The sequence below is a fragment of the Equus przewalskii genome, chromosome 7, assembly GCF_037783145.1.
Source record: "Equus przewalskii isolate Varuska chromosome 7, EquPr2, whole genome shotgun sequence".
NCBI classification, from domain to species: domain Eukaryota; kingdom Metazoa; phylum Chordata; class Mammalia; order Perissodactyla; family Equidae; genus Equus; species Equus przewalskii.
This window is the reverse complement of record NC_091837.1, coordinates 74254928-74280697: the sequence shown is the minus strand read 5'-3', so window position 1 is coordinate 74280697 and position 25770 is coordinate 74254928. Positions and strand designations below refer to the sequence as shown.

Below are 25770 nucleotides of genomic sequence, written 5' to 3'. Positions count from 1 at the left end.
AATGTCAAAGAAAAAAAGACTCAAAGAGACGATCTTACCTCCATGATAAAATAGACATGTAATAAAATTATTTTCCCAGACAGGAGTTTGGGGGCCATAGGGAATGTTTGGCCTTCTAAAAAGCTGCATTATTTCCAATTATATAGGAGAAGCTGAGGAATATATCATTCCTCTAAAAAGTCTGCAAAAAAGTATTTTTTTGTTTCTTCCTTAATAAAGCTTCATGACAAAAGTAACTGTTGTTAAGAACATTATGGATTTACTTATAGACACTGTTGCTATAGTATAAATGTAGTTCTGAAAAGTCACCACTGGAATGGAGATGATAAAAATATTCACTCTCCTCTTTAATTCTAGTACCAATTCATTTCAGATACAGTTAAACAGGGTAATTTTAAAGAAATGGGAATTAAGTGATATTTGCCACTCAAAAAACAAAAAGATATTATTTAAGAGCTAGTCTATTCCTCAGACTTTTCTAAATTAGCGCTGGATTTGGTTTATGTTCTCCAGGTCTGAGGGAGCTAGATAATACATCAGGTCAAGGGAAAGGCCCTAAATAGATAAAAGCTTTTACATCTGCCTTTTTATGCCCTTTTCCTCGAGACCCTTTGGTTTGGAGAAGACTTCACTGTTGCCTGGATCATTGAGTTCAACTTTGCCTTTAAATCATTCCTTGGGCCAATTTTGGCAATTCTGTTACAGAAAACTAGACTCATACAGACTATGGCTAGAAAGGAAGAAATGTTTATTTACTTTACCCTTCTTTCATCTTTTTCATACCTTGGCATATATACTATTAATGTCCTGGAATTCATTCAGGAAGCAATAGTAAGGGAAAGCAGAATTTGTAAAACTGGGTCCAGTAAAATGAAAATGATCAAATTTTCAATTTTCTTACACAATGGTCTAGACTTGAAAATTGGTGCATTCAATGTATGCATTCTTTTGGCAATAATATTTCAAAGCTTAAAATGATGGTGCTTGTTGTCAGTCATTAATCAAGGATTCATTAACAATGCAAATTTTCACACTATACAACCATGTCAGTCATAATTTATACTCATAAATTATAGGACTTTTTTTGCAATAATGATATTTGTGCCTTTTTCTTTCTATTATTATACTTCCTTATAAGTCCAAATGCTCTGCAAAACAAGAGATTTATGTCCTTATGCCCATAATGTTAGCTTCCCTATACCCAAATCTCAAATGAGAAAAAACTCACTGTCATTTCCCAAGAGAATATGAAAAATTGATGAATTTACAGAGAAGGATAATCTAGAAGATTCACAGTTGGATGATAGCTTAGTAAATAATGTAAGTAACCAAATGCTTAAGGAAAAAAGAACAAAAGTCTAAAGTCAACATTGTTCTAATTATAAATCTTGAGTGGGATATTTGTAGACATGGACTATGTGTCTAACTCATAGATGAGTCATTAAAATGATTTGTAGGACTTTTCTTCTCCATCTATAATAATGAGAACACAAACAACTGGGCTATTGGCATATTACAAGAAATTTTCATGAAAAACACATTTGTTCAGAGCTAGATGCCTGAAATGATGCATCCATAACAAAGAAAGTTTTACACACCTAGAATCCAGAAAGAACAGAGAGAACATCTCCCTTGGACAAGAAGGCATGCAGAATGTTCTCATACAGGTTATTTAATAATCAGAAAAACTTGCGATGGAGAGTGAGAGGCAATCAGATAGTTGTATAAAAAATGTTTGTAAATATGATAAAATATTTCCCAAAGTTTTTCAAGCAGTGAACTGGAGAGAGTATTAACATGGGAATGGAGATGAGGTGAGGAAGAGGAGGTAGGAGAAAGAGAAGTCAATCACTTGACAGATATTTACAAGCCAATCATTTGACAATATTTCACATATTATTGGAAATTTCAAAAGTAATCAATACAAGAGACTTATTCTGGAGGCCAGCACTGTGGCTGAGTGGTTGAGTTCACATGCTCCACTTCGGCAGCCCGGGGTTCACTGGTTCAGATCCTGGGCACGAACCTATACATTGCTCATTAAGCCATGCTGTGGTGGCATCCCACATAAAAGAACTAGAATGACTTACAACTAGCATGTACAACTATGTACTAGGGCTTTGGGGAGAATTAAAAAAAAGAGGAAGATTGGCAACAGATGTTAGCTCAGCGCCAATCCTCCTCACCAAAAAGCATACCTAAAAAAAACCCAAAAGACTTATTCTTTAATTCCTTTAGATCATCAAGATACATTCTCTGATGTTTTGGTAGGTAGATCTTGAGATTAAAAGTGTTGTAAATGCAGTCACAGCAGGGCTAGAACGAAGCTACTGAGTAAAATGAAGAGAATGCGAATTAATTTGTTCTTAAAGTAATATGGGCTGGGGATCAGTTATTAAAGCATGATATTAATGAGCCCAAATCAATATATTCAGTCACTTTAGGAAGCTGCTAGGTTTTCCATTCTGTGGTACTAGAACACATTTCTAACTGAGACGTGATGTCATTTTTCACAAAGGGGGCTGGGAGAGAATATGGGTGCCCAGAATTATAGAGAAAGGAAACATTTCTTAAAGCAATTGCCCTACAGAAAGGGATAAATGATGCCATACTTCGATTTTGAGGAACACTATTCATCCATCTATTGCCTCCTTAAAACCAGCAATTGAGACTTTATAAAAATTTCTTTTTCTCCAAATAGCTGATCAATGCCACTCATTGATTATTTCTCTAATCTGACTTCTCTTCTCCAACCTTACAATCACTGAGCTAATTCCAGACCTTTTTTATTTCCCATTCATCACTGATCTCTGTACAGTTTGACCCCCTTAAATTGATCTTCCTCTTTCTCACCACAATACTGCATTCAAACTGCTAACAGACTTCGCCAGCTTATGCTAAAATGATCTACTCGTCTATCTCTCAACCTTAACAGATTCTTAGTCCTTCAAGCACAGGAACTATTCGTTTCTACACCAAAGTACTAAATGTGTTGCTGACACATAAAAGGCACTTACTGAGTTTTTTGAATAACAAGTTCGGATATATAGAAATTATGCCAGAGATTAAACTGCTATTATCAGTTTTAACATGGTGAGTAGAACTTTTACTGTAATAAATGAAACATTCTCCACTTTAATATGGCTGACTGAACATTTTCTCTAAGGTTTACGCTATCCAGGTAGAATTTGTGCTCTTCAAAGAATGTCAGTGGTTCTTGAATTTCTTATTTTCATCTTTTGGATCAAGTGACCACATACAATAACATGTTTACAATAGAAAAGATTATTTAGAGAGCAGTTTTGAGCTATTTCTTTAACCCTCCCATTCCAATTTCTACACCCTTTTAAAGAACATAGTTCCTGAGAAATGAGACAAATAAAAATGTTTCTACTGGTTATAAAATATTATGATAAAACAGAACATCTTTCTTTAAAGATATAGTTAACATTTATGAATTTGAATTGTGCCTTTTCTCTTTTGAATTGGTTCTCTGTTCTCAAGGTGCCGAGCCTATCCCAGTGTTTGAATATTTACTATATCGATTTTAAGAATGAACATTGCTACTGTAGACTAATTGCACCATACTCCAAGGCTTTATTTCACTAAAATCACTTTAATCCAACACCTTCCAGGAACTAAAGGATAGAGAATGAGTTTCTGGTTCCCTGGGCCTCATGCATGAGTCTCCCTTAAAAGTCAAAGTATACTTTGAAAGAGTTTAAAAAACATAAGGAGTCAGAACCATGAAAACCAAACTTGATTAGAAAAGTTGTTGGGAACCAGAAAGAAGAACATTATAATTCAAGGAAATTCATCTTCACAGCAGCTCATTTATTATCATATGGTGGTTTTACAGAGAAAACCACACCATAGAACTCAAAGGCTCGCTCCAGCTTGCGTCGGAAACAGATGCGCCAGGCTTTCTCCCAGTCTGCAGAGGAGACCAAGACCTCAGGTGGGCATGACTTTCCCCATTAGAGGTCAAAATACACACTGGACAAGGGTCCTTACTGTCCATTTTTCATCTCACTCTCACCTTTATCTAAGTACTCTGTGATCTCAAAAGGAAGGAACTCTCACCAAGTATGTAAATTCCTGGGGTGGGGAGAGGGCACCTCAACTAAGAAGGTATCCAGGAGCACTACTAATGAGCTATACATTCTACTTTTGTTTACCTGGTTTCTCCAGTAGCTAAGTGAAACATTACGATCTACCAGAGGAGATTTGGGGAGGCAGTATAGAGCGATTTCAAAATAACTAGCACCTGAAATGGCCTAGTGTGGCCCTGAGAGAAAAGCAAACTCACAGTTTCTCATTTCATTTCATTGCTACTATGTGAAAGTCTTCACCCACTAGCATCCCATTTCCAATTGAAGATTAAAGAATAGGTTTTCCTGATATGATGCCCTATTTATTTAAACCTGTTTCACTCTGTTTTAACCTTCAGTAATATGTACCAGAATATTTTCACTAAAGTGAGTTTTTTCCTAAGATATGTTTTACAGTGTTGTTTTCTGTATTCTTTCTAAAATAAGCTTTTATCTCCAAACCCTGAGAGGCAGCATTTGATAACAGGTGTTGCCAATTTGGGGAAGATTGGGATCAAAAGTTGACTGAGGGAGGGACAGGAGCAGACGCTGGGAATCAGTTTCTGATACTTAGCGGTGGCACCTATCTTTAGTTCACTCAAGGTTAAGGAATTAACAAACAGGGTGCACTGCTTCTGCATTTCCCAGCATTTGGGAGAAAATTTCAGAAAATTGGAGGCCTAAGTCAGTCTGAGGAGGCGCCTGAATCAATATAAGGAAGCTCTTAATCTAGGAAAGGTTTCATTTTTTTTTAGTGCAAAGAGATGCCTAGTGTTTCTTTCCCTCTTCGAAAAACTGAGTTTTTTTTCTATATATTGAACATTTTGACATGTCCAGAAATCTTTATCGACACTGCATTTTGTTTATGAAAATAGCATATTTTGAATAATAGGCCATAAGAACTAAGTAATTCTTTTAACGAACTTCTCAGGCTGCAGGACTTTGCCTAAGTTAGAGTGGACAAATATCATACAAATAAACCAATTTTGCTTTTTTCTAATTATTTTTGCGGTGTACCCTCATGTCAGATTTAATACACGGTTTTGTTTTTCTGAGCAAGTAGAGAAGCAACAAGAAAACAGACCGGGTTGACCCCAAGTTCACTATAATTGAAAATAAATTTATGTGCCACAGAAGGAAGACTAAAATAAAATCTTGTTCTTTTCCCCTAAGCTTCTGAAAATGAAAGTTTTTCCTATTTTATAGAGCTTATGTATTTCTCTTTTTTCTTTCTCTCTGTGTGTTTGTGTGTGTGTGTGTGTATGCTTATTACACATATATACATCTGTATCTATGAATATCTACCTGTCAATCTATCTGTCTGTCTATCTAAATGGGTAAATAGGTAGATAAATGGAAGGAAGAGAGGAAAGAAACAAAGGAAAAAAGGAAGGAAGGAACTCAACATGAAACAAGAATTGTAGGTTACCCAAGTCTAGAGCTAGACAATAGGGATATTAAAATTATCAACCTGTTCCTTGTATTTTACACAGGAGAAAGTCAAGCCTTAAGGAGACTGAACGCCATCCTCATACCTATACCACACAGCATTAGCGCTATCTGATTAACGATGGACTTAATATTTGATATAAATCCCACCAACTTGTGACACGTGTCTCTGCCTTCTCTGAAATTGTTCCCAAAATTATGTGGGAGAGTCTTGATATCCTTGAATATAGTTTTACCTACTAAAAAAGGTTGTTCCTGCATTTCTAGATATTAGACATTTATATGACGGCTACAATTTAATTTACTTTGTTTTGTTATTTTTTACAACTGTATTAACTAAAATTGCACTATTATCTCAATTTGTGATCTAGACTACCTATCAAACATCAGACAAATTGTGTTCTTGTATGTGTAGGATCACAGTTTTGGAAGAGAGGGTGGAGGTCATTTAGTTCAACTTCTCAGGACAGGCAGTGTCTACAAGAAATAGTCTCAGAGGGCTGCACTTCTTGGGCTTCTCTGGTTTTATCCAGTCCTTGCAATCACTTCCCAAGCGGTCTCTCTAGCCTCACCTTGCACCCCTCTCCACTCACTGCCTTCCACTCTCTAAACGCTGCTGTTGGCTCCTTCAATGCACCAAGCTCTTTCCCAGGACAGAAAGTCAGCAGATGCTCTTACCCTGTCTGGATTCTTCTCTCCCAACTGTCCACCTGACTGGCACCCATACATCCTTGAGGTCTTAACAGGTCCTCAGACAGGGCTTCTTGACCAATCCCAACATTATTCTTTCCCATTTCCCTGCAGTCACAATAACTCTTCAACTTTCTTTGATTTTAATTTTCTTTTGGTATTGTCTAATCCTTCCCTTTTTTGGAGAGGGAGTGAGGAAGATTGGCCCTCAGATAACATCTGTTGCCAATCTTCCTCTTTTTGCTTGAGGAAGATTGTCACTGAGCTAACATCTGTGCCCATCATCCTCTATTTTTTTGTATGTGGGACGCTGCCACAACATGGCTTGATGAGTAGTGTTCAGGTCCTGGCCCAGGATCTGAACCCGGGAAACCTGAGCCACCAAAGTGGAGTGCATGAACCCAGCCACTACACCACCAGGCCAGCACCTAATCCTTGCTGTTTTTGAACACTATTTTCTTTTAATAGAAAGAAGAAGGAAGCAAAATAGAAATGGAGTAATTCTACATTCTCTCGTGTCCACTAACTTCCTTATTCACTGCTTTGCTCTAAACACCACCAAAAGGATCTTTGGCTCTCCTCAGCATTTTTTCCAGGCTTCAGACCACTCTGGGTCTTACTCTTCCTCACACTATGCTTACAGCTTCTGCAACACCTTTGTAGGTCTTTCCAGTTATGTGTTCCTTTGTTCATCTGTTCTGCAAGCTGTTTTAAAAAACTGATTTTATTAGAACCTCCATGTAGCTTCATGAATTTCTCTAGTGATCTTTCTTTTGGGATTATGTGAAATGCCATTTCCAGAACTTTTAAAAGTTAGTTTATCTGAACTCCTTGTTTTTGAGAACTCCGTCTTCTATCAAAGCTGCCAATGATTCCGAATTGCTGCATGCGATCATGGCCTCCCAGTCTTCACCTTAGCAACATCTGACACAACAGACCCTTCTCTTCTTTTTGAAACACTTTCTGGCTTGTGTTCCATGATGACACTCTCTTCGAAAGTGAGGGGTGGGGAGCTTTTTACTGGTTCCTTCTATGCAAGGTTCCTCAAAGTTAGCATAAGCCAGAACTTGGTCCTTAGGGCTTTCTCTCTCTCTCTCTAATATCTCTCTGGGTGACGTCCTCAAGACCATGGCTCTATATAGCATCCACAGGCACTTAATTCCAAAATTTCTATATTCAGCTGTGACTTCTTCCAAACGCTCCAGATTCTTATCTCCGAAAGCCCAATTTGACATTTTTACTTGGATACCTAACAATACCTCAAAGGACTGGAAGTGAATTCTTCATTTCCTTTCAAACCTGTTTTACTCCATCTTAGGCAACAGCTGCACCATCTACCTAGTAACTTCAGTACAAAACCTGAGGATCATTTTGGTTCTTTCTTTTTCTTCACTCTCACCTCTTACTCAATTCATCAGCAAATCCTGTCAGCTCTGCCTTTGAATAATTCCTAAGCCTGTCTCCTTCTCTCCAGGACCACTGTTCCAACCTTGATCTATGCCACTGTCACCTCTGCTCTGCTGGAAATACCTCCTAACTCATCTCTCTTCGACTCTGCTCGCCCTACAGTACCTTCTCTTCAAGAAGGCCAGGGTGATTTTTTTAAAAAGGTGGCCTCCTCTGAGGCTTTTCCTGACCACTGACTCACACAGTGTCCCCCTTCCCCTCCCAGGTCATTTTCATTATTTTACATTAAAAATTTTTTTAATAGCACTGAAACTTACATAATTGCTAATTTGTTTATTGACTTAGGTGTCTCTCTCCCCAAACTAGAATGTAATTTCCATGATATTAACCTCCATTATCCACAAGCTTAGAAGAATAGCAAGGTTCCTGGGATGCTCAGTATTTGTTGAATAAATTTTCAACAGACAATATCTAAACCATAGTGTCTTCTCATTTCACTCAGAATAAAAATTAAAAGCTGGGGGCCAGCCTGTGGCTGAGTGGTTGAAGTTCCTCACCCTCTGCTTCAACAGCCAGGGTTTGTGGGTTTGAATCCCAGGCGCAGACCTACTGCACTTGTCAGCCGTGCTGTGGAGGCATCCCATATACAAAGCGGAGGAAGACTGGCACAGATGTTAGCTCAGGGCAAATCTTCCCCACCAAAAAAAAAAAAAGAAAGAAAGAAAGAATGAAAGAAAGAAAGAAAATCAAAAGCCAACATGTTTATTAGGACTTTCAAAGCCCTCTGTGACCTGGCCCCATTACCTCCCCTCCCCCATTTCTTGCTACCCTCCCCCTCACTCCCTCTGCTCGAGCCTGCACAGGCTTCTTCACTATTCCAGGAAGATGCCAGGCAAAGCCCTGCTTATTGGTCCTTCAGTCTGGAAAGTTCTTCCTCCTTGAAGCCACACAGTGCACTCCCTGACTTCCTTCAGACCGATATTCAAATAGCATCCTCTCCATGAGGCTTTCCCTGGGCATCTGATCTACAATTTCAGCACTCGCTGGGCTGTGCCACTGACACTATCCGCATGCCTCCTCTGCTAGATATTCTCTCCCTACCCCTATCTCTAATGTACCATCCATTCAGTGTGCTTCTCTTATTCACTCTCTATCTCCCCAGTAAAAGGCAAGGTTTATGGGGCCAGGGATTTTTGCCTGTTTTGTCCACTTTTGCCCACACAGAGCCCAGAATAACTCTTGACACTATTAATAAACACTTGAATAAATGAACAAGAAACTTAAATTCTTTTTATCAATAAAATGAGCAGCTGTTTAGTTAAAAAAGACAACTAATTGAAGATTTCTTGGCTGTGTGTTAAATAGAGTTTTATTCTCATTATTGGTAATCTAGACAAGTTTCCTTTATTTAAGGAGGGCCTATGAGCGAAGGTTAATCTTTAGAGAACACGAATAATGATTGCAAAGGGCGTGAAACAAATTAAGTAATACTCTCAACACAATTTATGCGATTTATGATAGGTTTTTATTGTGCTTAGTGAGGTTGCTACTTCCTACTACTATATATTAAACTCAAGCTCTATATATACTTAATAAAGAGTAAAACATCATTCTCCTTTAGCCACCATCTTTAAAAAGTGACATACTCTTCATGGAAAACAACTGGTCTGTCCTGTCTGTTTTTACTGTAATTGTTTTCCTGCATCTCAACATTACAATTACTTGCATAAGAGTTGAACTATTGGTTAACCTGCCTTGATGAATCAACTCAAGAAACTGGCTTAATTATGAGCTGAGTTTTATGTGAATACTTGATCTATGTTTCATGCTCTACCGATCTGAAAGACAAAAAAACTAACCAGAAATTTCCCATAGTGAGGGTGGGAAAAGAGCAGATTTCCGTCCTGAACCACCTGGGGCTTTGGATGACTTCCACTTTTCCAGAAGAATAGTTAAATAAATGAAAAGCAATTCCGGAAGCAGCAGATAATTTTAGTATGAGCTGGTGTGCCAGGGAGCTGAGAAGATCAGCTCTGTCAGGGTTACCTTCCTCATCAGGTCAAATATTCCTCTTCCAGAAATGGCCTATGAGAGAGCTGTGGTTTGCTTACATTTGACAGATTCCCTTTATTCCTTCTTGGCAACTACGAGAACAGGCTCATCCAGTTTTATGTGAAATGTTTTGTTTTCCTTTCAAGAGCAATGATGGTGACATTTTATGGGAGGCTATAGTCAGTTCTTAAGCAGAAAAGCCTCATTAATATTAAACTATCTGTCAAGAACATCCTTTTTAGTCATCCATAAAAATCTTCTCTTTCCTTCAAGAAGGGCTGATCCCGTCTGGATAGAGGATTATGCTGGGAAACTATAAAAAACAACTATTGAGGGGAATGGCAAAAAGCAAGTATGGCTCTAACTTCATACTGCAATCTGGACTTTACAGTAACTTGAAAATTCAATAAACTGAAAATACCTGAGGCTGTCATCCTGAAGTCTATCTTTTCTGCTGACTTTTCAAATTTAGGACTGTGCAACCATGTATATAAAATATATATTTTTATAATATCACTGAATATGCACGAATGTAACTAAATAAGGAGAACAGTATGAAATTTTTCTTTTAAACAGAACTAAATCAAAATTATTTAGTCAAATAATATCAATAATAATAAAATAATAATCAATAATATAATCACATAAATCATATATCATTTCGTGAATCACATATAAATCATATATTTTATAAAATAAAATAGCTGTTATTGTATTAAATAATTTTGTTGCTGATAACCTTGAAACTACACAGTCTTAATTTGGGCTTAATTTAATAATGTACCATTTAAACAACTGGAATCTTATATCCTTAATTTTAGATTTGAAGTAAAAAGCTGGTAAATATGTCACGGGTGTGATGACTTGAACCAAACACAGCTTTTTCCTAGGAATGCAGCCTCCAGCTTTAGCTAGTTATGTCTCACCTGTTTCAATAGTTTCCAGATAATTAAATAATGGATGGGGAGGGAAAGTCTTGGAAGCTAATTTATTGTGACCCGTTGAATGAGCCCACCTGTATATACCCTAATAGCTGCAACACTTGGACCAGAATTTGGAAATTCACAGACCAAAAAATTGGAAGACACAAATCACCTGTGATTTCTCCGCGGCTATTTCTCCAGAGGAAGTGCAAAGAAACGTCCTATCGCTTGCCTGCCTTGTCTCACTAAATTACTTCTCCTTAAATGAAACTCCAAACACATTATTATTAGTATTAATTATTTTTTGGTTGTTTTTGAGATAGAAATGGAAGGAACTGGCATTGCACTGCCCAGTTTTTGTATCCTAACCAGCAGTTTGATATGCAAATACCTAAACAGACAGCCAGCTAGTTTTCCGCTGACATCCCTGCGGTCACATCCCGTCCTCGCCAGGATCTGGGCTGAAGCCGCCGATCTCGGGCGCTCACACACAGAGCCAGGCTCGCCCGAGGCGCGGACTCCAGACCCCGCCGCCTCTCTCCTGGCCTCGGCTCCTCATCCACGTCTCACTTCCCTTCCGCAGGCTAGCCGCCGAGAATACCCTGAGTGGGTGGAAACACACTCCAGCAATAACAGCCCGGCTTCCCCAACTCACCAGCCTGCGAAGTTTCCTTTGCAAGAGGACTGGGTGCCAGGTTGCAGAGGTTTCCTTCCCCTTTCCCGAGGCCTTGACCTCCTGGGCTTCCACACCGGCAACCCCACGGGATCGGCTCTACAGGGCGACAATCCTGGGGACAGCTCCTTATTTTTCCAACCTGTGGCGCTCGATCGGTCCCACGCCGGCCGGTCCCCAGCCCCTGCCCGTCAGGACTGTATGCGGCAGGACTTGTAGCACCACCCCTGAGTCCGCCGAGCCCGGGCTCTGGAGGTTTGTGTGAGAAGAAGGCGTGTCTCCCAGTCCTAACGCGGATACGCAGGGTGCACCTCAAGCAAATCTTGGTGGTGACTCAAACGCGCTTGGCTGCTGGTGAAATTCTCCCAGCTGTGGGGCTTCAAGCCTTAGAAGCGAACTCATCTTTATTCCTTCATTTCTCTGTGTTTTCTTTAATATTTCTTATTCAAAGAGCCCAGGCACTGTGAGAACTGCTTCCAAAAGCATCGCATTCCCCTCCCGGGGTGTCTCATTAACCATAGAGAGCAAGGGTTCGGGAGTGGACGACAGAGAAAGGGTTCGGGAAACAAAAGGGGATCTGTGAAGAAATTAGTGCTTTAAAAGTTAGGGTCTGTTAATATGAATACATTAATCAGTATGGACCATCCTCTTCTCTGCCTCCTAGAGTCACTTCAGAGATAGTGAATAGTACATAGAGGTTAGCAAATAGAGGTGGTGTCCATGAGATCAAATGAAGTCAGGAGCACACACATTCCCTGAGCAAATATTTACCAACGGCCTACTATGTGGCAGACCCTGTTCTAGACACTTCAGATGCATCCGACCACAACAAAGATCCTGGCTGGCTCTGTTTGAGGTCACCTTTGAAACTCTGCCATCCCTAGTTTACAGACTGGCAGTAAAGGTGAGACTCCAAGGATATATACATATCATAGCAGTAGACTTATTTTTCCGTGAGGAAAATTGAAAAGTTCCAAACCTGTTGCTTGCATTCATGTTGGTAAACAATGAGATTACTGCTTATAAATTTTAATTGTTTGACCAGTTCTGACAGGGTGCCCTAGAGACAATCTGGGAGGCAGGGCTGTTATCAGCTAGGGAGTGTCTCCCAGAGAAGACCTGTGGGAGGGGTAAAGGAACAGCCCCAAACCAAAATGAAACACAAACAAACGAACAATAGCAAAGTGATGGAGGAGTATTGGAGGAAACATTTGGTCCTATAGGAAGCTGTCTGTTAAGAAAATACGGAAGCTCTGTTTTCTATGTCTCAATATTCTTATCTCGAACGTGGGAATAATAAAATACCTTCATAGAGTTATCGTGAGTAAATGAGTTCATATCAGTAAAGTACTCAGAACAGCACCTGGCACAGTAAATTCTATATATATGCTGGCTATACTTATAATTTTGGTAGCACCTATCTTCTCCCTCCTCCCAAAGTTTTAAGGTCCAATTCATAAAAATTATTCTGATCTACTAGGAGAAAGTATAGGAAGTTTGGCCATAGATTTTCAAAATATATATGCTAGGAATCTATATTTATAATAAATCTATTTCACGTCCCTCAGCAATATCTAAGTATATGACAAGAGTGTGTCCATGGCCTGGAGAGAGATAAAAGAAAGAACATAAGAGCCTTAAATTTATTCCACTGTATATAGCACACTCTTTTAAAACGATTCTGTGCTGTACAATGATCACGTGTATTCTTTACCTAGTTTGTGTTCCCTTACTCAAATTATTCCTAATAGCTATTTCCTACATGCAAGACACTTTATAAAGCCCTTGCCCATAGATCGTCTCATTTAACTTACACAACATTGCTTTGAAATAGGCAAGGCATCTGTTTTTATTGTCCTCATTTTAAGAATGAAGATACTGAGGTTGAAGGAGTCACAAAAATATGCCCAGAATCGTGAAGGTTCATAAAGGTAGAACTCAGGTCTGCTGATCCAGAAGGCAGAGCTCACGGTGGTCACTAGACTGTGCTGCCTCCCCATTTCTAGAAACAGTTCCTGCCGTGAGAAGGTTTAACACATACACTTATCACCTGCTCTCCTTGCCACCCTTCCCTAGATGAGTATGTTGGTTGCCTCCTAGGGTCATCTCTTGCAGGGACAGCTCTCCAGGAGTCACTTGCCACTTGAGTCCTGTCTTTCAGGTTCCAAGGCTCAGAGGCACTAATGTTACATAGTGACATTCTTGGCTACTCCACGGTGAAACTTTTCCATCCCTGTGGGAAGGTGGATTCTCAGGGAGAGAAGGCAGTGAGAGAACATGAGAGGAATGATTCTTGGCCACTTCATCAAGGCCACTTTAACCAGAGGTGAAGCAGAATAAAAGACCCTGAAACCAGTGAAAACAAGGTAATAGCATCGTGTGTTGTAATAAAAAGTAAATGCCTTCCTGTGCCTGGAGTTTATCTAGCACAAATTAAATAGACATAGTTTCTGTCCATAGGTTTATCATTCAGTAAATACAGCACTGTGGTAAATGGAAATATAAATGTACATGAGAGACTTCTGGTTGAAAAAAATGGCAAATTGATCACAGGTGTTTCATCTCCCCTTCTTCAAACTCCTTTAACATAAGAATAAATTAATTTTTAAATGCTATTAAATCATAAAGACGAATAAAAGGAAGAGGAGACAACAGAAGATGAAATAAACTACAATAGATGGTTGGAAAAACCCGAGTCAGATGGAGCCTTGCTAACTGATTTGCAAGAGGGGGAGAGTTTATACATTGCATGCCTGTAGGAGGGGTTATGGATAAGAAGCAAGACAATGCTTCTTGCACAACTGGGAGGCTCAGGCCCGGGAGGCAGAAATATCACCATGGAAGGAGGCCAGGTGGTGGGGTGAACACAGGGGTTTGGTTAGACGTCTGTATACGGAATGCTTGGACCCAAAGTTCCCTTCCCCAGTGCTGTGCAATTAACCAAGCATAAGTTCCTCCATCTGCTCAACCCAGCCTCCAGGAGACGGCAGGGTTATTTTGTGGAGAAAGTAAACTAGAGTAATGTGTGGTTTAACAAGATGAACTGAACACATGCATTTTCACTCTGCTCCTACAGAAAATAAGTTAAAAAGAAATTTATACACAACACAGCAAAAAAATCTCTTGAAACTGAAAATATACTTAAAATTTTAAAAATTTGACAGATGGGTTATAAGATTAAGTTGAAAAAATCTTTAGGAAAATAGAACAAAAAGCTATGGAAATAAAAAATTGGAGAAAGCAAAAAATTTCTGGCTAATGGGAATCTCAGAAAGTTCCAGAAGAGTTCTTTCTATCTAGAAAGGGATGGAAAAATTAAAGAAATAATGCAAAAACAATTCCAGAAATGAAGATCATGGATTTTGGGAATCAAAAGTTCCAATAAAAGTCCAAGAGAACATTTTTAAAATTAATTGATTAATTAAACATGCCAAAATAAATTGTTCTGAAATATTAGAAGCCCAGGAATAAAGAGAAGAACCTAAAATCCCTTCCAGAAAAATAAAGCAGGTCACATACAAAGGAAAAGAATAAAAGTTGCATTGGCTTTCTCAAGAGCAATAATGGATCCAGAAGATTTTTTAAATGACTTCATATTTCTAAAATGAAATTATTTTGAATTTAGAATTGTCTACCCAGACAAAATGTCAGCCAAGTGTGATTAAAGATATTTTCAGACATGCAAGGATTCAAAAATATACTTCTTGTGCCATTTTTAAAGAAAGGTCCCCCAAACAACCTTATAAATCAAGAAAGAGGTAGAGATGGAGCCCAGGAAATGCAGGTCCAATACAGGAAATGGTAAAGTGACTTCTCCAGAACAACAGTTGTGAAGCCAGCCTGGACAGAGGCAAGATGAATTGCAGCAGGAAAGTCTCCAAGAAAAAAGAAAAAGAAAGTAATTATTTGATGTACATGTACATTTGAAAAATTATTGATAAATGTATGTCCATTGGAGACTGGAAGTGCTCATCCCAGTCCGTGTTTTTCTCTTTTTCCTAAGCACCCCACTAGATTTCACTTCTTAACCCTTTGCGGAGGTGGTGGGGGAGGTATGTAACTGAGTTCTAGCCAGGGTTATGCGGGCAGCAGTGTATATACCACTTCCAGGCCATTCCCATTAAATGACCTATGAGACGCAAAGACTCAGTGAAGAGCTCTGGGGCCCTAGAAGACATTAAAGCCTTGAGATGAAAGAAATTTGTGGTTCTGAATGATTGTGTGGCATAGAAACCTAACTGCCACACATTGGATTGTGACATAAACAAGAAATAAACTTACACTGTTTCAAGCCACTGACATTTTTTGAGTTGTTTGTTATAGCAGTTGGACTGTTTGGGCTATTACAGTTTAAAAAAGATCATTTGGGGCATTTGCGAATACTTTACAGTTGATACAAAGTATACTAAACAAACTGAAAACAAGGCTATTACTAACTCCGGGGGAAAAAACAAAAGGTTATGAGAGAAAAGAAACATATGGTAATATACCAGTTTGTTCAGATGTAGATATAACAAGAGTAATGGGAGCACTGACAAGAAAGTAACCATAAACTGTGATATAACCATGGATAGATGGTAGGCATAAGGAAAGACAACGTGTGTGTATATACACTTAATAAATATTGTGTAAAACTGCTAAATAAAGAAATAGCAGGATACACAAACCATTTAGAAATATGTAAGTAAGTACAAAAAACATCACTAAACGAGTCAAATATTTTGCTGTGAGGATTGTGACTGGGACTTCAGAGGAGAGATGTGCCAGTTTATAAAAACTTCAGCACCTTTTTTTTTAAAAACTATGAGATGTATTACCTTAATAAAAATAAAATTAATATTAAAGGCTTAAAATATATAAGGGAAATAAAAAGTATTTATTCGACAGGGAAAACATTACAATTCATTAAGTACTTGCATATATTTTTTGCATAATAACCTATAAGCAGTGGAGAAAGTGAATTTGGGGTGCAGACTGAAGATAGACTTGAGAGGTTTGCACAGTCATTAATTCATTCAACAAACATTTATTAAGTGATGTGTGCCTGATAATCTGCTGTGCACAGAGGATTAAGTAGAGAACACAAAGAAAAAATATAAGGTACTCTAAGAGAAAATGAGCATTTTAAAGCTTTAAACAACAAATATGTTTGGTTTCTTCTCTCTTGTCCTTGGTGATATAAGCCACTGACTTAACTTTTTGGGCAAGATACTGCTTTTCATCCTTCAAAATATTCTTAAAAATTGCCATCTTGTCTCTTGACTTGAACCCCACACTGGTGGGATCAGAAGTTTCCTCACTCGCCCTTCTGGGATTGCAAGGGAGGCTTTACCAGCCAGTCATGCTCGGGTTTGCCTCCGCCCGCTGCTCATTGTCAGTTCATATGAGGTCTGTCTAATCACAAATGAAAATCAACCCCTCCCCAGTTTGAGGTAACCCACAGCATGACTAAAAGTCACAAGACTGGACTCCCAGGTCATGCTAGTTTTCCTAACTACTTTTAAAGATGTAACTTCAAGAAATATATATGCTTAAGTGAATTTCTACTAGCAAATTACTTTAAATGTGCAAACACATCAAGACCTCTGTTGGGCATCCAAGGGGACTTGCTCACATAATTACATGTAGAGCATCTACTCTACGGTGAGGTCTCAACCTCCCCACTTCTAACTTCCTTTTGTCTTGGTTTCTTAGAGTGTGATGAACATACGCTGGGACTTTATATGGAAATTATTGTAGCTTAGTCTAATTCTATCTTTCTATGTTAAAGGAACATTCTATCAGAAAGGACCAAATGGTTTCATGAGTAATGTTTGCATATAACCTTTGGCAAGCCCTGACTTGCAAAAAAGCCACAGTCATGTGGGTAAGACATAATTCTGTCTATGAATAATATTAAACCGCTTTATAAAAAAATACTGTAAGTGTAATTATGGACATAATTACAATTAAAAAATTGTCTAATCACTTTATCAAATTGATTAAGGAGAAATAAATCCATATTAATAAAAACTAAGCAGATAGGAAAGAATGTAATGACAATACATATTGATACACATAAATATAGTCATATATCAACATACATAATTAATTGTATGTGCTAACATAAGTATAGTCATATACAAGCACTTGTAAAGTATATACATATATTTGCTTAATGCTAGCTTTAGAGTGACAAAATAAAGTATCATGTATCCACCACATAAGTGTGAAAGAATATGTGGTTGTTCCTTCATTTCCCAAAATATGTCACCAAAAAGGTATTCTAATTCACAACTTTTGCTACTTTTTAACTGCAAACACTTTCAATTGTGATGTAATAAATTCAGATAATTAAATCTTTCATAAATTCTTTTACTTGCCTTTTAACCAATTATCAGATAATTTTTCCAAACATCCAAACTAACATCGATTGATGTAATTTCAGGCAAATATGTCTTTGCCCTCCAAATGCTTTTTTGATCAAATTAAACTATTTTCATGAATGTTCCATTATAAGAGATACAAAGAACACCAATATAAGATAAACATCTGTTTTTTAAAATATAATTTGGGAAATGATTTTGCCTTATATTTGATCATATATGATATTGAAAGATAATTTACAAAAATAACAAGTAGTAAATGAAGATTTGGTCATAGCAAAGAATCCCAAGCTAAATGATTACTTTTTAAAACTGCATTTTCAAGAAATAGTAACACTATCTTAATAAATAATCTTGCATTATTACTTAAAAATATATACTAATATATATTTAAATGCTCTATTTGCAAAATGACATGAAAAGTCTCAGTACTATAGCCATACAACACCTCCTGAAATATGCATCGCTGCCATAACCACTAAGTAGTTTCCTGTTCTGTGGATGTTTTAGCTACAGATTTCATCACTGCAGTAGATTGAGAGAATGGAAGGAGATCCCCACACACTTCATGTACAATATATGCTTTTGTCAGAACTACTCAGCCAGGAGAGGTGTCAAGATGGCGGTGTAGGTGGGCTCTGAACTCACTTCCTCCCATAGACACAACCAATTTACAACTACTCTTGGAACAATTACCCCTGAGAAAGAACTGAAAACTGGATAAAAACAACCTCTGGAAGAGGCAGAAATTCCTTTCTGGAGAGAAAAAGCAGCCACCTTGGCAAGCCATGGCGCTTCATGGCCTGCTGGGGGAAATCCTAAAGTATACAGCCTTCCCTGGAGGACTACAGGACCTGACTGGGGAAGCCTTACCACTATAAGCATCCTTTGGACTCAGCACAACTGAGGTGAATCTCATACTATCTGGCTTTGCTGGCTACTAACAACAATGGGGAATACCCCTAGAAAAGCTATCAGACATAAAGAAAAAAAACCTGGCTCTTAAAGGGCCCAAACACAAATTCACCCATTTTGGAAAGCAACCTAAGATCACAAGAAAGAAAGGTGCACAGACCTTTGGTGAAAAAAAAGTGACCTGATAGGATCTGGATGCATCTCGGTGAGAGGTGAGACATCTCCAGGAACTGAGACGTTGGCAGCAGCCACTATTGTGACCTAGAACAGGCATGCTGACACAGATGCTGGGAGATGCCATGGGAGTTCTTCCCCTGGCATGTTAGCCCAGGGTCTGCCCCACCCACTAGAGCACCTATTTAATCCTGCCCAGCCAGGAGGGGCAGCCTGCCCTACCCTGCAGCAAGTCCTCAGGCAACTTGTGGGCTTGCATAGGCTGGATGCCTGGATCCTCTGGACCCAGGTGAGTGGGTCTGCCTCTGTGGGGCAGGGGGTACACAAGGGGTGGGTGGAATGTGCAGGGCATTGGTGGAATCTGTGGGGTCTCTGCAGTGGAGCGACTGGGTCCACTTCAGCGGGTTGGGACACTTGCATGAGGCAGGATTGTCTTAACTGTGTGTGGCTCTGTGGGCGGTGGGACTTTTCAGCTGCAGAAGACCTGTGCTTCTCAAACAGCCACATAGGGGATCAGCCCCCTCTACCAAAGTCTAAAATAATTGCATGCTTCTGTGCCTGGGGCCAGCCCCACTCAGCTGCAATCCTGAGAGAGCTGAAGAAAGCTTTGCAGGCCAAAGGCCTACAACAATTGTAAGCTCCTGGGCCCAGCAACCAGTCATGCAGGGGGCCTACTCACTTAACAGAAAAACTGCAACAGAAATCTGCTATTAGACCTTGCAGCCAACTGCTGGGACTCCCCATGCCTGACAAAGTGACTGAAGGGTCCACAGCAGCCACATGCAGCTGAGTGTTACAACCAGCTGGCCAGGGGGACAGCCTAGTCTCCCTGGGCACCTGCAGCAAGAGCAACCCTGCCACAATAGAAGGGTACATGTGGCCCACACAGGGGACACTCCTGGAACATTTGGAACTGGTGAAGGGAGGGAAACACACTGGTGGCCTCATGAGGCATCTCTTACATGAGGCCACCTCTCCAAGATCAGAAGATGTAGCTGACCCACCTAATACATAGATATAAGCACTGAGAAAGAGGCAAAATGGGGAGGCAAAGGAATACACTCCAAGTAAGGGAACAGGACAAAAGCCCAGAAAAAGAACTAAATGAAATAGAAATAAACAATCTACCTGACAAAGAGTTTAAAAAAAAAGTCATACGGGTGCTCACTGATCTTGGGAGAAGAATGGATGAACTCAGTGAGAATGTCAATAAAGATCTGAAAATATAAAAAACAACCAATCAGAAATGAAGAATACAATACTGGAAATGAAAAATTCACTAGAGGGACTCAGTAGCAGAGTAGATGATACAGAAGAATGGATCAGTGAGCTGGATGAAAGACTAGAGGAAATCACCCAAGCTGAAGAGAAAAAGGAAAAAAGAATTAAGAATAATGAAAGCAGTCTAAAGGACCTCTGGGACAACATCAAGCACACTAACATTCATAGTATAGGTATCCCAGACAGAGAAGAGAGAGACAAAGAGTCAGAGAATCTATTTGAAGAAATAATAGCTGAAAACTTTCCTAACCTAAGGAAGAAAATAGACATCCAGGTAACAGGAAGCACAAAAAACACTGAATGAGAAAAACTCAAGAGGCCCACACCAAGACACATTATAATTAAAATGTCAAAAATTAAAGATAAAGAGAGAATCCTAAAAGCTGCAAGAGAAAGGCAGCAAGTGACATACAAAGGAAACCCCATAAGGCTATCAGGTGACTTCTCCACAGAAACCTTACAGGCTAGAAGGGAGTGGCATGATATATTTAAAATGCTGAAAGGAAATAACCTACTGCCAAGAATACTCTACCTGGCAAAGTTATTGTTCAGAATAGATGGAGAAATAAAGAGTTTCGCAGACAAGGAAAAATTTAAAGGAGTTTATCACCAAGAAATTAGTTTTACAAGAAATGCTAAAGAGACTTATTTAAGTGGGAAAGAAAAGAACACAAATAGGAATTAGAAAATTATTTTTCAAAAAGGCAATAAAATCACAGGTAAAGGCAAAAATACAGTAAAAGTAGCAGATCAACCACCTATGAAGATAATATGAAGGTGAAAAAAGAAAATGCTAAAATTGCCTATTTCCATGATAGGAGGGTAATGGGTACATGCACACACACAAGAAGGTTATATATGATATCAAAAACATAAAATGTGGGGGGAGGGGTGTAAAAGAGTAGGGCTTTTAGCAAAGAGGTCAAACTAATGAGACCATCAACTTAATATGGATTGCAATACACATAGGTTATTATATATATACATATATTGTTATATATGAACTTCATGGTAATCACAAACCAGAAACCTATAATAAAAACACAAAAAATTAAGAGAAAGGAACCCAAACATGATACTAAAGAAGTCCATCAAACCACAAGGGAAGAGAACAAGAGAAGAAAAGGAAAAGAGAAGAACTACTAAAACATCCTGAAAAAAGTAACAAAATGGCAATAAGTACACACTTGTCAATAGCTACCTTAAATGTAAATGGACTAAATGCTCCAATCAAAAGGCATAGCATGGCTGATTGGACAAAAACACACACCCATATATATGCTGCATACAAGAAACACACTTCAGACCTAAAGACACTCTCAAACTGATTTGAAAGGATGGAAAAAGTTACTCCATGTAAATGGCAATGAAAAGAACAATGGGGTAGCAATACTTATATCAGACAAAATAGACTTTAAAACAAAAACTGTAACAAGAGACAAAGAAGGGCACTACATAATGATAAAGGGAACAATCTGACAAGGGGATATAACACTTGTAAATACCTCTGCACTCAAAATAGGAACACCTGAATATATAAAGCAATTACTAACAGATATAAAAGGAGAAATACACAGTAATACAATAATAGTAGGGGAATTTAACCCTCTGCTTACACCAATTGATGGATCATTGAAACAGAAGATCAATAAAGAAAGATTGGCCTTAAACAACGCATTAGACCAGATGGACTTAGTAGATATATACAGAACATTCCATACAAAACCCACAGAATACACATTCTTTTCAAATGCATATGGAACATTCTCCAGGATAGATCACACATTAGGCCATAAAACAAGTCTCAATAAATTTAAGAAGACTGAAATATCAAGCATCTTTTCTGACCACAAATGTATGAAACTAGAAATCAGCACAGAAAGAAAACCAGAAAAGCCCCAAATACGTGGAAATTAGACAAAATGCTACCAAACAATGACTGGGCCAATGAAGAAATCAAAGGAGCAATCAAAAAATACCTGGAGGCAAGTGAAAATGAAAATACAGCTTGCCAAAATGTATGGGATATAGCAAAAGCAGTTCTAAGAGGGAAGTTTATAGCAGTACAGGCCTACCTCAACACACAAGAAAAATCTTAAATAAAGAATCTAACAGTGCACATAAAGGAACTGGAAAAAGAAGAATAAACAAAGCCCAAAATCAGTAGAAGAAAGGAAATAATAAAAATCCGAGTAGAAATAAATGAAATAGAGACTAAAAGAACAATAGAAAAAATTAATGAAACCAAGAGCTTGTTCTTTGAAAAAATAAACAAAATTGACAAACCTTTAGCTAGACTCACCACGAAAAAAAGAGAGAAGGCTGAAATAAATAAAATCAGAAATGAAAGAGGAGAGATTACAATGGACACCTCAGAAATACAAATGTTATAAGAGAATACTATGAAAAGCCATACACCAACAAATTAGATAATCTAGAAGAAATGGATAAATTCTTAGAATCATACAACTTTCCAAAACTGAATCAAGAAGAAATAGAGAATTTGAATAGACTGATCACCTGAAAGGAGATAAAAACAGCAATCAAAAACCTCCCCAAAAATAAAAGTCCAGGACCAGAAGCCTTCCCTGGTGAATTCTACCAAATGTTCAAAGAAGACTTCATACCTATCCTTCTCAAACTCTTCCAAAAAATTGAAGAGGAGGGGAAGCTTCCTAACTCACTCTACGAAACCAACATTATCCTGATACCAAAATCAGACAAGGACAAAAAAAAAAAGAAAATTACAGGCCAATATCACTGACAAACACCAATGCGAAAATCCTCAACAAAATACTAGCAAATGCAATACAACAAAACATTAAAAAGATTATGCACCTTGATCAAGTGGGATTTATTCCAGGGATGCAGGGATGGTTAAACATCCACAAGTCAATCAACGTGATACACCACGTTAACAAAATGAAGAATACAAATCACATGATCATTTCAATAGACACTGAGAAAGCATTTGACAGAGCACAGCATCCATTTATGATAAAAACATTGAATAAAACCGGTGTAGAAGGAAAGTACCTCAACATAATAAAGGCCATATATGACAAATCCACAGCTAATATTATCCTCAATGGAGAAAAACTGAAAGCTATCCCTCTAAGAACAGGAACCAGACAAGGATGCCCACTTTCACCTCTCTTATTTTACACGGTATTGGAAGTTCTAGACAGAGCAATCAGGCAAGAAAAAGAAATCTAAGGGATCCAAACTGGAAAGGAAGAAGTGAAACTGACAGTATTTGCAGATGAAATGATTTGATATCTAGAAAACCCTACAGAATTCACCAAAAAACCTTTAGAAATAGTAAATGAATATGGTAAAGTTGTAGGATAAAAAATCAACATACAAAAATCAGTTGCATTTCTATACACTAATAACAAAGTAGCAGAAAGAGAAATTAAGAATACAATCCTACTTACAATTGCAACAAAAAGAATAAAATACCTAGGAATAAACTTAACCAAAGAGGTGAAAGATCTGTACACTGAAAACTATAAAATGTTATTGAAAGAAATTGAAGAAGACACAATGAAATGGAAAGATATTGCATGCTCTTGTATTGGGAGAATTAGCACTGTTAAAATGTCCATACTTCCGAAAGCAATCTACAGATTTAATGCAATCCCTATCAAAGCTCCAACATTTTTCACAGAAATAGAACAAAGAATCCTAAAATTTATGTGGAAGATAAAACAAACAAACACATAGCAACAGAGATTGGATTGGTGGTTACCATAGGCGAAGGGGGGAGGGGGAAGGGCAAAAGGGATAATTAGGCTCATATGTTTGGTGATGGACTATAATTAGTTTTTGGGTGATGAACATGATGTAATCTACACAGAATTAGAAATATATTATGTTGTACATCTGAAAGCTATATAATGTTATAATCCAATGTTACTGCAATAAAAAAAATTGAAACTAAAATTAAATTAAAATAAATTTAAAAAAAGAACTACTCAATTAATTTTAAATAAATCATAAACGGTTTATTTTTATAGTCATATATTTGATGGGAGTCTTGAGAAGGAAGATGTTTTAGAAGAACTGATAAAGGAACATGTGATTAGAATGAAGATGCAACAATTAGTGTATCTTCATTTTCTTGCATTTCTCTACATGTAAAATGTGGTAAATATTAGTCATTTTCTTGGTATAAGGCATTCAAACCCCTTCCCTGTTTGTGGAGTCTCCTCCAATGCATGTCTTGGTGGGAATCCGCTATAAAAGTCGAAGAGATCAGATGCTCTTGACAGTGATGGCAGTTTGTAGGGTCTGGATGCAATAGCATTGAGTGGTTCCAATGGTGGCATTCTAATCACATGAATGAATGCCTCTAGGCCTATGACTCTAGTCCTATGCCCCCATGCCCTAGAGTGGGGGCAACAAAATATCAAACCTGGGAAAAGCAATCTTACAACTAAAAGAAATATAGAATTTGCTAATTTACATAAGCAGACAAATTAGAAGTATGTGTGGGAATGGATTCTAAGGGTGCTTATACCAGGAAGGAAGAAGCACAATTTTAGAACAAGATAGACTGATTAATATGGATGCCCAGGATAAAATGTACCAATTTGATTAGCTGAGAGTGCTTGTAATTGTTTTCTCAGTTTGAAGAAGTTTAAACCTAGAGTAAGCCCTATCTTTTTTTGTTTTGTTTTGTTTTTTTGTTTTCTTTGGAGGAAGATTAGCCCTCAGCTAACTACTGCCAGTTCTCCTCTTTTTGCTGAGGAAGCCTGGCTCTGAGCTAACATCGTGCCCATCTTCCTCTAGTTTATACGTGGGAGGCCTACCACAGCATGGCTGCCAAGCAGTGCCATGTCCGCAGCCGGGATCCGAACCAGTGAACCCCGGGCCTCCGAGAAGCGGAACGGGCCTCCGAGAAGCGGAACGGGCCTCCGAGAAGCGGAACGAGCGAACTTAACCGCTGCGCCACCGGGCCGGCCCCTAGAGTAAGCCCTATCTTAATAAGACCTAATCTTGCTCTGTAGAAGGACATTCCCAACTACATTACAAACACATACAGAGTGTCTTCTTTTTACGTTTCCCAGAACGATCATGTGGCTATTTTCCAAGATAACTGGCACTGGGGAGCAGGAACTTTTCCAGAATAGTAGAGCATTGACTGTAGGATATCACTAATGGCTGAGTAACAAGAAAGTCACTGCAATTCAAAGAATAGAGTCAGGACTCTTGGCTTTATCAAATTCTACCTCACGGTGGACTCACTAGGAGTCTCAAATCCATCTCATGTTTATTTTGCCATTTTTTCCCTAACTTACAGGTTAAAGGATAATGTGATAGATTTATCTGGAGATTAACCTGAAACTATGCAACACTACTCTGAAGAAAACATCCAATGGCATAGTCATTATCTGAAAGAATTGCAGACATTAGTGTGACTATTAAGAACTTGAATGATGCAAAGAAGGTGATTCCTATTGCATCTCCACTTGGTTCTCTACACTGACCTGTGTAGAAGGTGGATGGGTCTTCAAGGATGACCATGAATAAAAACAAACTTAATCAGATGATGACTTCAATTGCAACTAATGCAACAAATCAAATAGATACAGATTCTAATGTACTTGGTAGACTTGGATAGGTGGCTCCAAGTCATTTATTTATTGAATTACCTGCAAGGTTGTCCAAATGATCCAGGTTTTAGACAAAGCAGTTGTTCTTTTACTCTGTGCCCAGGAGACTTATGATAAGAAGAATTATCTGCA

At 38.3% G+C, this 25770-nt stretch overlaps 1 protein-coding gene across 5 annotated transcripts in view; it reads right to left on the bottom strand.

Annotated features, from left to right (window-relative positions):
* Window positions 1-25770, bottom strand: part of RAB27B (RAB27B, member RAS oncogene family) — a 157991-nt gene that overhangs the window by 47481 nt on the left and 84740 nt on the right. Inside the window, exon 1 of one of the 5 annotated variants that reach the window (XM_008514645.2) lies at window positions 11268-11862. The exons of 3 other annotated variants lie outside the window; for them this stretch is intronic. The gene's annotated coding sequence lies outside the window, so the exon portion shown is untranslated. Of the gene's footprint in view, window positions 1-11267; window positions 11863-25770 lie in introns of those variants that run through there. One more of the 5 variants, XM_070627629.1, reaches the window with a different exon arrangement.